This window comes from Nyctibius grandis, chromosome 6, assembly GCF_013368605.1.
Source record: "Nyctibius grandis isolate bNycGra1 chromosome 6, bNycGra1.pri, whole genome shotgun sequence".
NCBI classification, from domain to species: Eukaryota; Metazoa; Chordata; class Aves; order Nyctibiiformes; family Nyctibiidae; genus Nyctibius; species Nyctibius grandis.
The window spans coordinates 21490213-21504827 of NC_090663.1; the positions used below are offsets into that span (position 1 = coordinate 21490213).

Sequence of the window (14615 nt, forward strand, 5' to 3'; positions counted from 1 at the left end):
TGTGAAATATGTGAAGGAGAAGAATTTGATTTTGTTGGGAAGAAGAAAAAGTGTAGCGATAGGTCGTTTCACTTAGGGTTACAAAAATATTGTTGTGAAGAGACACTGGCAGGCAGTTTGGCAATGAAGGACAACAGGCTGTGAGATCTTCAGGAAGAAGAGACATATTTAGTACTTAGAAATGTGAAAGGAAGATGAAAAGTATAGCGCTAAGGAGCTTAAGGCTTGTTGAAGGAAAATAAGAGAAACTGGACTATAAAAGATTAAATGAGGATTTTTGGTGTCAGGAAAAAATATTTTTGCTTTATTGGTTTTAGTTTTTCACCAGTATATGCCATTTGAAATAAATAAAAAAAATCCACATTAAAATGTAAAAAAAAAAAAAAGCTTCCAGAATATGTTCTAACCAAAATATATGAGGTAAGGATAAAACTGTATTTAACTCAGCTGTGCCTAGAAATATGTTGCAGTATTCTTTTACAAGGTGCTCAAGAAATAGTGTTAATTTTTCAGTCATATTGTTGTATATTCCAGTAAGTCTTATCTTGCTGTCCTGGGTTTCAGTCTTTAGCGTTTGGGGACAAAGATTGTATTAAACAATTTTTATTCTGTGATATGAAATGTAATGCCACAATTTACTGCCTGAAAATAATCACTCTTAGTTTACTGATGTGAAAACCACAGAGGTGTATCTATGTGTGTATATTTGTCTAAATCAGTTTCATTGGTTATTATTTTATAAAAGTGTATACAATACTTATGGTAACTAATATTTTTAGCTCTGTGGGGAAAGGACTGTTTTTCTAATAGTTTAGGAATGAGTAGGAAAAGTCCTGTCTTTACTAGTTTCAAAATTTCATAGCCCTATTTCAAAGAGTATTATGCATTCGTATCCTCTGGGATGGGTTAACCCTGGTAGGCAGCTCAGCCACTTGCTCACGCCTCCTCAGCAGAATGGGGGAGAATCGAAGGGCAAAAGTGAGAAAACTTGTGATAAAGACAGATAAAGACAGTTTAATAGGTAAAGCAAAAGCTACGCATGCCAGGAAAGAAAAATAGGAATTCATTCACTACTTCCAATCGGCAGGCAGATGTTTAGCCATCTCCAGGAAAGCAGGAGAAGAACATCAAGAACAGTTACTTGGGCAGATAAACACTGTAACTCCAAACGTCCCCCTTCCTCCTTCTTTCTCTCAGGTTTTTATTCAGAGCATGATGTCATATGGTGTGGAATATCCCTTTGCTCAGTTGGGGTCAGCTGTCCCAGCTCTATTCCCTCCCAACTTCTTGTGCACCTCTGGCTACCTGCTGGTGGGGTAGCATGAGAAACAGAAAAGGCCTTGATGCTATGTACACACTGGACAGCAATAGCTAAAACATTGGTGTGTTATCAACACCATTTTGGTCACAAATCCAAAACACTGCACGATACCAGCTACTATGAAGAAAATTAACTCTATCCCAGCCAAAACCACTAGATTTTCTTTCAAATCCTTTCTTGAAATATGAGTCTTCAATAAAGACATATGAATCCTTTTCATAGAGAAATATTGATAAATGGTGATAGTTGTGAAATAGTAATAAATACACAGTTACGGACTTAACATTATATTTTCTAAAGCCACTGAGGTACGTGTGTGTGTTTGATTTTCAAGATGCACACACATTTGTCACTGTAGGAAACAGGTCTGTAAGAAAACATTATCAGATCAGTTGAATCACAACTACGTTTTATTTTGTTTTTGATTAAAAAGCAATAAACAATGTAAAAAGCTTACAAAGTCAGTATTTCCATGATTTTCTTTATTTAAAATATTTGGAAATAGCTAAAATGCAAATATACATGTTGCTCATACCTTTTGGGAGAGAAATAGAAGTGGAAACTTACCAATTTACTTCCATTAGGTACTGGAAATCTAATTAATGTTTTAAAGGTAGAGGGCTGTTTTTATTTTATTTGTAGGTAGATTTTTTTCATGTTATTTTCTTTTAGCATCACAACAGTTGGAAAATAATATTTGGTTCTATCAAGAAAATTTGTCCTGGTGGAAAAATATTTTCGATATAAGTCATATTCTATTTTTATTATGCACAGCCACTGTTTAAGATGCCATTTCCATTGTTATGAGCTCGTTGACATTTTCTTTATCCTTTTCTATCTTAATTAATTTTGCTGTACTTCAGAATTCAGGAAAGAAGGGTAATGCTCTCCGAAAGCCATCTTATTTTGATATCAGTTATTGGAATGACTTTGAATCAGTAATCAGAACTATATTAGTATTTTTCTGGAGTAGATATTAAAATGTTCATAATTAACCCTTTTTGTCCTCAAATTAGTTCTGTTTTCTCATTCTTACATGGCAGACTGAATTTTTTATACTGTATTCTCTTCACTACCTCAAAAGAAAAACAGCTTTCTAGGAAAGGATAGAGCATTAATGGCAATGGATGGTAATGCTGTAAATCATTCATGTAGTTGTGGTATTGTCCAGTGTAGAAAAAAACTGCCATTAATATTTACATATCTTTGAATATCAGTGTAACTTAATGTATATTTTCTAATGATGTGTTCTGGAGAGCTGGACCTGTGTTTGCGTCGAGATAGATCACTGGGTACAGCTGCTTTAGTCTATTATGGTTTAGGTCTTTCCTAGACAAAGAAATACTAGGTCTTTTTTTTGTTTGTTTTCTGAAAAATGCCAGATTTAGGACCTTTCTTTAAAACATCAGGTTATTTCACATCTCTGGTGTTTTCTGAGCTATTTGGTCTGGTTACAGTTTTGGGGAGATAGCTCACCACTTCCCGCTTTGTTAAACAGCATAATTATTGCTTAAAACTTATGCATCGTAATGCAAAGTGTTAGCACTAGATTCTAGGATTAAAAATTTGAACTTTGCTAATTTGCTTTATCTGCCCAGGAGAGACTGATGTGAGTTGAAACATTCCTGAATCCATTGAACTGCTGTATTTTCATATCTACATTTTGATGAGGTGAAATGATTGCAGACCTGTTCAACTGTTTCTTTTGCTCCCAGAGTTAGAATCATAGAATGTTAGGGGTTGGAAGGGACCTCTGGAGATCATCGAGTCCAACGCCCCTGCCAGAGCAGGACCAATCTAGGGCAGGTTACACAGGAATGCATCCAGACAGGTCTTGAAAGTCTCCAGAGAAGGAGACTCCACAGCCTCTCTGGGGACCCTGTTCCAGTGCTCTGTAACCCTTACAGTAAAGAAGTTCTTCCTCATGTTGAGGTTGAGCTTCCTGTGCTCTAGCTTGCATCCATCGCCCCTTGTCCTATCGCAGGGCACAAGTGAAAAGAGGTTGCACCTTTCCTCTTGACACCCAGCCCTCATATATTTATACACATTAATCAATCAGATCCCCTCTCAGTCTTCTCTTCTCCAGACTAAAAAGCCCCAGGTCTGCCAACCTTTCCTCATAAGGCAGGTGTTCCAGCGCCTTAATCATCCTCGTAGCCCTCCGTTGGACTCTCTCCAGTAGATCTCTATCCCTCTTGAACTGGGGAGCCCAGAACTGAACGCAATACTCCAGGTGAGGTCTCACCAGGGTAGAGTAGAGGGGGAGGAGGACCTCCCTCGATCTGCTGGACACATTCTTCCTGATGCACCCCAGGATACCATTGGCCTTCTTGGCCACAACGGCACATTGCTGTCCCATGGATAACTTGTTGTCCACCAGGACTCCAAGGTCCTTCTCCACAGAGCTGCTCTCTAGCAGATTGCCTCCTAACCTGTGCTGGTGCATTTTATTACTCCTTCACAGGTGCAGGACTCTACACTTATTCTTGTTGAACCTCATTAGGTTCCTCTTTGCCCAGCTCTCCAGTCTGTCCAAATCACGCTGAATGGCCTCACAGCCTTCAGGTGTATCAGCCAAACCTCCCAACAGGTCTCCAGCTGGACTTGGAACCATTGCTTACCACTCTTTGGGTTCTATTGTGTAGCCAGTTCTTAATCCATCTCCCTGTCTGTTCTTCTACCTCACACTTCCTGAGCTTGCTCATGAGGATGTTATGGGAAACTGTGTCAAACGCCTTGCTAAGGTCAAGGTAGACTACATCCACTGGTCTCCCTGCGTCTACCCATTCAGTCGCGACATCATAGAATGCTATCAGGTTAGTCAAGCATTATTTCCCCTTGATAAATCCATGCTGATTACTCCTGATAACCTCCTTCTCTTCCATGTGCTTAGAGATGACCTCCAGAATGAGCCTCTCTGTCATTTTTCCAGGGATGGAGGTGAGGCTGACTGGTCTGTAGTTTGCTGGATCTTCCTTCTTGCCTTTTTTGAAGACTGGAGTGACATTGGCTTTCCTCCAGTCCTCAGGCACCTCTCCTGTTTGCCACGATCTTGCAAAAATGATGGAGAGTGGTAGAGCAACAACATCAGCCAGTTCTCTCAACACTCTTGGGTGCATCTCATCGGGGTCCATGGACTTGTGTGTATTCAATTTCCGTAACTAATCACTAAGCCAGTCTTTGCTGACTAGTGGAGAGTCTTCCCTCCTCCAGGCTTCCCTTCCTACATCCAGGGTCTGGAGATCACAAGGGCTGGTTTTAGGATTAAAGACTGAAGCAAAGAAGGTATTCAGCAACTCTGCCTTCTCTGCATCCTCGCTTATCAGGGCTGCCGCCTCATTCAGCAGAGGGCCCACACTTTCCCTGTTCTTCCTCTTGCTACTGATATATTTGAAGAAGCCCTTTTTGTTCTCTTTTACTTCCTTTGCCAGTTTTAGTTCTAAGAGGGCTTTGGCCTTCCTTGTTGTCTTCCTATACGTCCTGACAACTTCCCTATAGTTCTCCCAAGTGACAAGACCCTTCTTCCACGAACTGTAAATTTCTTTCTTCCGCAAGATTTCCTTCAGAAGCTCCTTGCTCATCCATGCAGGTCTCATAGCCCATCTACCCGATTTTTTACTCAAGGGAACGCACCTATCTTGGGCTTGGAGGAAGTGGTATTTAAAAATTGACCACCTTTCTTGGGCTCCTTTGCCCTCCAGAGTCTTAGTCCATGGGATTCCTGCAAGTAGATCTTTGAAGAGTACAAATTTGGCCCTGCGGAAGTCCAGGGTTGTAATCCTACTTATTGCCTTACTTCTACCTTGTAAAATACTAAACCCTACCATGTAGTGATCACTGTCGCCAAGGCTGTTCCCATCCTTAACGTCCCCAACTAGTGCTTCTTTACTCGTTAATACAAGGTCCAGCAGTGCACCTCTTCTCATTGGTTCCTCCACTACCTGCATTAAGAAGTTATCATCGAAGCACTGCAAGAGCGTTTTTGACTGAACATGTCTAGCTGTGTGGGCTTCCCAAGAAATATCAGGGTGATTGAAGTCACCCATGAGTACCAAGGAGTGTGTTCTAGAGGCTACCTCCAGTTGTCTGTAGAAGGCCTCATCAACATCTTCTTCTTGGTTTGGTGGTTTATAGTAGACCCCCACAACAGTTTCACTCCCCTTTGCATGTCCCTTAATTCTTACCCACAAGCTTTCAACCTGTTCTACCTCCCCCTCTGGATAGAACTCAATACATTTCAGTTGCTCTCGCACAGAGAGAGCAACACCACCACCTTGCCTTCTTGGTCTGTCTTTCCTAAATAGTACATAGCCATCCATGACAACATTCCAGTCATGGGAGCTGTCCCACCATGTTTCAGTGATCGCAACTATATCATAGTCATGCAATCTAAGGCAGATCTCCAACTCCTCCTGCTTATTTCCCATACTCTGTGCATTGGTATGTAAGCATTTCAGAGAGGGAGTTAAGCCACCAGTTTTCACTCTTGCTATCTGACCATTCCTGGCCCCTTCTGTGGTTACTAACTTATTAGTGAGCCCTGTGTTACCATTGCCCCACGTACCACCATTATGCACCTCGAGTAGGACAGTAGTCTGAAGGCTGTCCTTAGGCTCATCTCCAGTGAGCCTGGTTTCATCCCCTTTGAGCCTAATTTAAAGCCCTTTCAATGAGGCCTGCCAACTCCTGTGTGAGGATCCTTTTTCCCCTTTGACACAGATGTGCTCCATCTGTCGCCAGCAGACCAGGTGCCATATAAACTTCTCCATGATCAAAGAACCCAAAATTCCAATGGTGGCACCAGTCTCTGAGCCATGTGTTAATCAGTTCACTGGGGAAAGCCTTTGCTAGGTTTAGGATAAGTCTGCTGCAAATAGTAATGAAGAAAAGAAATGGACAACATAAAAATAAGAGCAAAAAGAGCTAAAGAGAACCCTCAGAAGCTGAGTCCAAATAAATGTTAGGAAGTGTTTCCACAGTCTGATACCTCCCATGAATCTGTCTTTTAATTGTGTCATATGTAGATTTTACAAAGTTCACAACAAACCAAACACTGTAAATCTCAACAGGAACTCTTATCATGATAGTCCCATAGTATGTAATACATGTTTCCACTGCTTTGTTTTAAACCATACAGGTCCTTTTTCCTGGTTTCAGCTGTAAGCTAGGAGCTTGTTTCAGGGTTTTGAGAGAACTGTTAAACAAGTAAACTTAAGGAGGAGATAGGTAGATAAGAAATGATGCCCCATTGTGCAGTTACAAAGCATAAGGAGTAAGAAAGCGGGAAAGGAGCAGCCAATTCTTTGTTGGAGTAGGTCTGCTTGGCTCCAGCAGCTGCTTTCCACAATAGGAGTGGGAGAGGTATTGCTTTCAAAAGGGAGGCAACATTAAGTTAACTAGCTACCTTCAAAGGAAGCTGACATACTCTACTGGCTCTGGTGAACTCATGTTGTTTGAGTTAATAATACTTATTTTTGCTTAATCTTCTTTAAAGTTTGGTTCCATTATTTCTAGATTTGTCTCCAATTAAAAAAATGATAGGCTTATCTGAAATTTGTGTGGTCAGAAACATAACTCTGGGTGATCTTTTGCGATACAGTATAACTTCCTGAAGGTAGGGCAGTTCTTAAAGCTAGGGTACTGGAGTGCATCCACAAAAATGAGAGTTCTGATGTACTACTTCAAGAAATCTTAAAGGTAGTGTTAAATTCAGTGTGTTTTACTTGAGTAGCATCAGCTGGTTATCTAAAAATACAGGGACTTGAAAAGGGAAGTTGTTCTCTGGTGGGCTGCACTTCAGAATTCTGGGAAGACAGAAGACCATAATTGTCTCTGTTTTAACCTGTTTGTCCCTTGCTTCATTAGATTCTTTACCTCAATGCTTCTAGCAAAATCTGTGAAGATCTTACTGAAGTGAAGCTTTGCTAAAGCAAATAATTTCCTCCCAGTACTTAAATTTTCCTATGTTCCTCTTTGTTCATTTTCAGAGCTTGCATTTTCACAGAATCACAGAATCACAGAATGTTAGGGATTGGAAGGGACCTCGAAAGATCATCTAGTCCAATCCCCCTGCCGGAGCAGGATTGCCTAGACCATATCACACAGGAACGCGTCCAGGCGGGTTTTGAATGTCTCCAGAGAAGAGGACTCCACAACCTCTCTGGGCAGCCTGTTCTAGTGTTCGGTCACCCTCACCGTAAAGAAGTTTTTCCTCATATTTATGTGGAACCTCCTGTGTTCCAGCTTGCACCCATTGCCCCTTGTCCTGTCAAGGGATGTCACTGAGAAGAGCCTGGCTCCATCCTCATGACACTTGCCCTTTACATATTTATAAACATTAATGAGGTCACCCCTCAGTCTCCTCTTCTCTAAGCTAAAGAGACCCAGCTCCCTCAGCCTCTCCTCATAAGGGAGATGTTCCACTCCCTTAATCATCTTCGTGGCTCTGCGCTGGACTCTCTCTAGCAGTTCCCTGTCCTTCTTGAACTGAGGGGCCCAGAACTGGACACAATATTCCAGATGCGGCCTCACCAGGGCAGAGTAGAGGGGGGAGGAGAACCTCTCTCGACCTGCTAACCACACCCCTTCTAATACACCCCAAGATGCCATTGGCCTTCTTGGCCACAAGGGCACATTGCTGGCTCATGGTCATCCTGCTGTCCACTAGGACCCCCAGGTCCCTTTCCCCTACACTGGTCTCCAACAGGTCTGCCCCCAACTTGTACTGGTACATGGGGTTGTTCTTGCCCAGAAGCAGGACTCTACACTTGCCCTTGTTATATTTCATTAAATTTCTCCCTGCCCAACTCTCCAGCCTGTCTAGGTCCCTCTGAATGGCTGCGCAGCCTTCCGGTGCATCAGCCACTCCTCCCAGTTTGGTGTCATCAGCGAACTTGCTGACAGTGCACTCTATTCCCTCATCCAAGTCATTAATGAATATATTGAATAGAACTGGTCCCAGTACCGACCCTTGAGGGACTCCGCTAGACACAGACCTCCGACTGGACTCTGTCCCATTGACCACCACTCTCTGGCTTCTTTCCTTCAGCCAGTTCACAATCCACCTCACTACCCGATCATCCAGACCACACTTCCTCAGTTTAGCTGCGAGGATGCTATGGGAGACAGTGTCAAACGCTTCACTGAAATCGAGATAGACCACATCCACAGCTTTACCATCATCTATCCACCGGGTTACATCCTCATAAAAGGCTATCAAGTTGGTTAAGCATGACTTCCCCTTGGTGAAGCCATGCTGAGTGCCCCTAATGATCCCCCTATCCTTGACGTGCCTAGAGACAGCACCAAGAACAAGTTGTTCCGTCACCTTTCCGGGGATGGAGGTGAGGCTGACCTGTCTATAGTTACCCGGGTCCTCCTTCTTGCCCTTTTTGAAGACTGGAGTGACATTCGCTTTCCTCCAGTCCTCAGGCACCTCTCCCGTTGCCCATGACTTAGCAAAGATGATGGAGAGTGGCCTAGCAATGACTTCCGCCAGCTCCCTCAGCACCCGCGGGTGCATCCCATCAGGGCCCATGGATTTATGGACGTCCAGATTGCTTACTTGGTCCCTGACCCAGCCCTCATCTACCAAGACAGATTCCTCCTCTATCCTGACTTCTTCTGAGGCCTCAGGGGTCCGTGCCCCTCAGGACAGCCTCCAGCAGTATAGACAGAGGCAAAGAAGGCATTCAGTAACTCCGCCTTCTTTTTATCCTCTGTCTCCAGGGCCCCCACCTCATTCATCAGTGGGCCTACATTGCCTCTAGTGTTGGCTTTACCTGCAATGTATTTGAAGAAGCCCTTTCTGTTGTCCTTGACCTCTCTTGCAAGGTTTAATTCCAAGGAGGCCTTAGCTTTCCTAGTTGCCTCCTTACATCCTCTGACAACAGACTTATATTCCTCCCAAGTGGCCAGCCCCTCCTTCCATCATCTGTACACCCTCTTCTTCCACTTGAGTTTGCCCAGCAGTTCCCTGTTTAACCATGCAGGTCTCCTGGTACCCTTCCTTGACTTCCTACCTGCTGGGATGCTCTGATCTTGAGCTCGGAAGAAGCAGTCCTTGAATGCTAACCAACTATCTTGGGCCCCCTTACCTTCTAGTACCCTGTCCCATGGGATTTCCCCTAGCAATAGCTTGAAAAGGCCAAAGTTGGCCCTCCTGAAGTCCAGGGTTGCGATTCTGCTAGCTATTCTGTTCCTGCCACATGAGATCCTGAACTCTACCATCTCATGGTCACTACAACCAAGGCTGCCCTCAACCTTCACCTCTTCAACCAGACCCTCCTTGTTAGTGAGGATCAGATCCAGCAGCGCTCCTCTCCTAGTTGGCTCATCCACCATTTGCATCAGAAAGTTATCATCAATGCACTGGAGGAACCTCCTGGACTGGGGATGGCTGGCTGAGTTGGCCTCCCAGCAAATATCAGGGTAGTTGAAATCCCCCATGACAACCAGGCCCTGTAATTGCGAGACTGCTCTCAGCTGCCTGTAGAAGGCCTCATCACCCTCCTCATCCTGATCTGGTGGCCTGTAATAGACACCCACAACAGTATCACCCCTGCCAGCCTGCCCCTTAATTCGCACCCACAACCTCTCAACTCGCTCCTGATCCGCCCCTGGACAGAACTCAATACATTCTAGCTGCTCACTCACATAAAGAGCAACTCCACCACCTCTCCTTAGTGGCCTGTCTTTCCTGAACAAGACATAGCCATCCATGACCACATTCCAGTCATGCAAGGCGTCCCACCAAGCCTCTGTAATTGCCACTAGATCATACCCCCCCCGACCGAACACGGATTTCTAACTCCTCCTGTTTATTCCCCATGCTGCGTGCATTGGTGTACAGGCATTTCAGGGAGCGAGCTGAGCACACCGATTTCACCCCAGGGGGTTGGGAGGCCTCCTGGTCTACCTCAACACTAGAGCGTTGCCCCAGTGGTGCAAGCCCAGCTACCACCCCATCCCCCTTCGAATCTAGTTTAAAGCTCTCCGAATGAGCCCTGCTAATTCCTGTCCCAGAACCCTTTTGCCCCTATGACATAAACCTTTCCCATGTATTACCGTCACGCCTGGTGTCTTATAAAACCAGCCATTATCAAAGAACCCAAAGCCCTGCCTGTAGCACCAGTCTCGTAGCCAGGCATTAATAGAGAGAATCCTACTATTCCATCCCACGTCATCACCTGAAAATGGAAGGAGGGAGGAGAAAACAACTTGTGCCCCAGACTCTTTCACCAACCGTCCTAGGGCCTTGTAGTCTTTCTTCATCCCCCTCAGACTACGGGATGCAGCTTCTTCCCCACCTGTCTGGAAGATCAGCAGGGGGTAGTAGTCTGTGGCCTTCACCAGGTTGGGGAGTTTCCTGGTGATATCCCTGATTCAGGCTCCAGGCAGGCTGCAGACCTCCCTGTGATGGGGGTCAGCTCTGCATATTGGGCCCTCAGTTCCCTTTAGGAAGGAGTCTCCAACCACTAAAACTCTTCTCTTCTTCCTTGTGGAAGAGGTAGCTATACGCCTGTCAGGTTTTTCTGACTGTGGTGGGACCTCTGATATAGGTTGCCTCTCCACCACATCCCCATTGGACTGGCTGTATTCCACTAGGGCTTCATATCTATTGCTCAGAGGCACCTGTGGAGGCGAGGTAGGCAAGGAGGGCACTCGCCTTTTGCCATGGCCATAGACTTCCCTCCACTCACTCCTCCCCTCTAGGTTATTGTTTTCCACCTGAGAGGGGCAGAGTACAGGGGTCCCTCGATCCTGGGAGCTCTCCGGCAGGTGCTCCCATTTTTGTTGCAGGGAAGGCAGAGCCTGGCTCCACCAGTCTATCTCCATTTCAGCCTCCCGAATGCTCCTAAGCCTTTCTACTTCGGCTTGAAGCCTTTCAACCTGGCTTTGCAGCTGTACCGCTCGGCCGAGCAGATCATCTACCTGCTCACAGCGCACACAGCCCCCTGTCACCAGAGAGACGCTGTAGCATTCCCTGCAGCCTGCAACCTGCACCATCGCCTCCTTCCGTGGGAGCTCTATCTGGGTTCCCACATCCGTTTTGGTCTTCTTCCGCCCGGTGGAGACCATTGTTCTTTCTTACATTGAGCTGGGAAATACCTGTTGGTGATACCCCTGGTTCACAGCTCCTTGGCACCTTCCTCGCCTTGTGCACTGGGAGGGAGTCAGTGCCCTCCCCAACGAGCTGCAACCAGCTGCGGCCTCTCCCGCCCTGGAACACACCCAGTCACTGCTGACTCCCCCTCTCCCTTCTGGCCAGGGACTAGTCCCTGCCCTCCAGGAGGCTTTTTATCACCCAATCAACAGGGGGTGGTGCTACGCCCCCTCCTCTCCTGATTCGTTGCCGGGAACTCCCGGGTCCGGGGTGGGGGGGGAAGCAGCTCGGGGCTGCTGCTCGGGGGGCCCAGAGTATGAAAACTGCCCGGTTACAGCCGGATGCTACCCTCGCCCCCACACTCACCCCAGTCGTTGCCGCCGCTGCCGCTGCTGTCGCTGCTGCCGCCGCTTTCTTTTGAATAAAGTCCATAGATAAACAACAGACTTGATTAGAAAAGTACCTTGAAGTACATTGCTGTATTTGCTATTGATATTCTGGTAGGTTTTTTGCCCAGCTAAGACCAGATTTCGCATGTTGTACATGCTATACGGACACACAATCAAAAAAGTATTCTGACCCGTAGGTTTATAGTTACGAGCTAGAGCACTCCTCAGTCCTATTTAAAGTAAGAGTAACATTACAGCTGATTTCAATAGGAGCATGGGTACTAGGAACTTTCTGAAGTATAATAGAGATGTTCTTATCCGTATCCTAATTTCTTCTAAGAAGAGGTAAATAATCCCTAAAGGACAAAGCCCAGCTAAATTATTAATTTTCTTTCTTGAAATAGACTAGTGGAGTCTGACAAAATTAGGATGACAATACGACCTATTCTAATGCTGTGATTGCTGAAGATATGCTTAAAACGTCTTCCTTCAATAGCCAATTCACCTTTCCTTGTTTCTAAATCTCTTTGAGAAAATAACTGGAGTGCTTGAATAGCTGATGAAGAAAAATGTCATTTTCTTTGAAAAGTATTAAAGTCAAAAGAAATTTCATAACATTTTTATTATTCCTAAAAGAATTTCTGTTTCTTGTTACAGAAGTTGGAGTAGGGGATATTCAGATCTCTTTTGGATCATGTATTGATTTGGTTTCTTGTGTCCTAAATTAAGTTATACCTCTTATCAGGGTCAAATGAAAAGTTAATGAGCATCAGAAAGAAAGCAGTACCAACGCAGTTTCTATATTTCTCTTCTTTTTAAAATTTACATGTTTTGATTAGAGAAAATGTACCAAATGAAATATGTATTCAGACACCTTGAATTCTCCCTGCAGAGTAGGTCTTATTAGGTACACTCTGCAAGAACCACGTTTCTGTTTAGTCTTCTAGAAGAAAGGATTTTAGGATTCGTTATTGTGGAAAAAAACCCTGTAACTAATCCTGGCTAGTTTATGCAGTTGTGACATATTTCTGTTTAGTTTATTTATTGTCCACCCAGTTTCATTTAACTGCAGTGAAAGTTTATAACGGACTTTGCTACAGGATAACATAAATCCAATTTGTAATAGACATGTTTGAAATTGTTACCAAATCGCAGTACTGCCTTGCTTCCTCAGCTTCAACTATTTCACTGAAGGTTATCATTGTAACCATAGCAATCCCAGCAAGGTGTTTTCTTCATGTTAAATTTCTTCATAAAATTAGAGGAATCATCTTGGAAAAGTTATTGTTTCCATCAATGAAATGACTTTATGAACTCTGCCTCTGGCTTTTACTTCAGTCAAGGATACTGCGTTCTGTTTCTGCTCACTGCAGGTAACTCCGCTGTCCTGAGGAGAGGGGAGGGCATCTTGCTTGGGGAGGCTGTGTAACCCTTACTTTTGTTTTGACTTGGTTGCTTTTAGTTGAACATCTTTTACTGGGCAGAGTCTCGAAGGCTGAATTATGGCACAGTTCATGAGTGCCCAGAAGCGATTTACTCCTAACATGTTTCAGCCCCAATGCAGTAAGCGGGTTAATGTCTGGTCTGGCAGTTGTCAGTCGCACTGAGAATATCAACCTCCATCGCTCCTTGGAAGGAGCTGGTTCTGGGTCTTGCAAAGCCGCCATCGGCCTCCTCTGTGCTTCTTTTGTAGCTTTTATATCTTGGAGCATATCTGTGCTGTTGTTCCTTGCCCCGCTGCCTGTCCTGGTTTGGCCTAAACCAGGCCAATTTTCCTTTCAGTGATTTTTACTTTCAGCTAAGTCTCCTCTAAGTAACTGCATTTTCTGAAACTAACTGCATGTTTTGCAGACAGTGTCTGCTTCCAGAACTGATAACGCTCGAAGTTTATAGTTATCACTGAGGCACCGGTAGGGATGTTATGCAGAAAGGCTCTTGCTGTACTTAATCTTAGAGAAACCAAGGTCACTGCTGAATTCCTCACTGCTTACGAGTGAAGAGCCAAAGGGGGGTCGCACCTGCAGGGAGGAGCGGACAGGGCAGGTGACCCAAAATTGACCAACGAAGGTATTCCATCCCATACACGTCATTCTCAGTATAAAGCAGGGGGATCACAAGGGTCTCGCTCTCTTTCTGCTATGGCCGGTGTCCGAAGAGGACTCTGTCCGTTTTCCTGCTGCCCCCAATCCCGATCTGTGCATTCCTGAATCCAGCTCTCAACCGTCGCTGGGCCCAGCCTGGGCCTTCCCGGAGCCTGCCCTGCAGTGCCGGTGGTGACGTGGCCGACACCGGGGGAGCTCGATTTTGGTTTTGTATATATTTCTATATATTTGATTATTTCTATTATTATTGTTTTACTCTTTTTCATTATTATAGTTTATTAAAACTGTTTTAACTTTCCAACCTGGAAGTCCCTCTCCCTTTTCCCTCTCCCTTTCCCTTTCCCTTTTCCCTATCCCTTTTGCCTATCCCTTTCCCTTTCCCTTCGGGGTGGGGTGGAGGGTTAACAGAGAGCGTCTGCCACAGGTTTAATAGCCGGCCCAGTTTTAAACGGTGACACTGCCAATTTTGATCTTGATGATTTCACTTTGTTTTTTAAACTGCTACTAACACCTCTGTATTCTCTCTTTGTTTCCACTTTCTTATCCTATATGGCTTAGTAGATTTTGTCAGCAAAATAGGGTACTGTAAATGCTTTAAACCACCCCTCCGTGAGAGAATAATCAGTTTGTAGCATGGTGTTGTGTAACTGCAGCATTTGGAAGGCATTTGGAAGGCAATAATACAGTTAACTAAAAAT

At 44.7% G+C, this 14615-nt stretch overlaps 1 protein-coding gene across 5 annotated transcripts in view; it reads left to right on the top strand.

Moving 5' to 3' along the window:
* Positions 1-14615, top strand: part of TBC1D19 (TBC1 domain family member 19) — a 67969-nt gene that overhangs the window by 12820 nt on the left and 40534 nt on the right. The window lies entirely within an intron of this gene.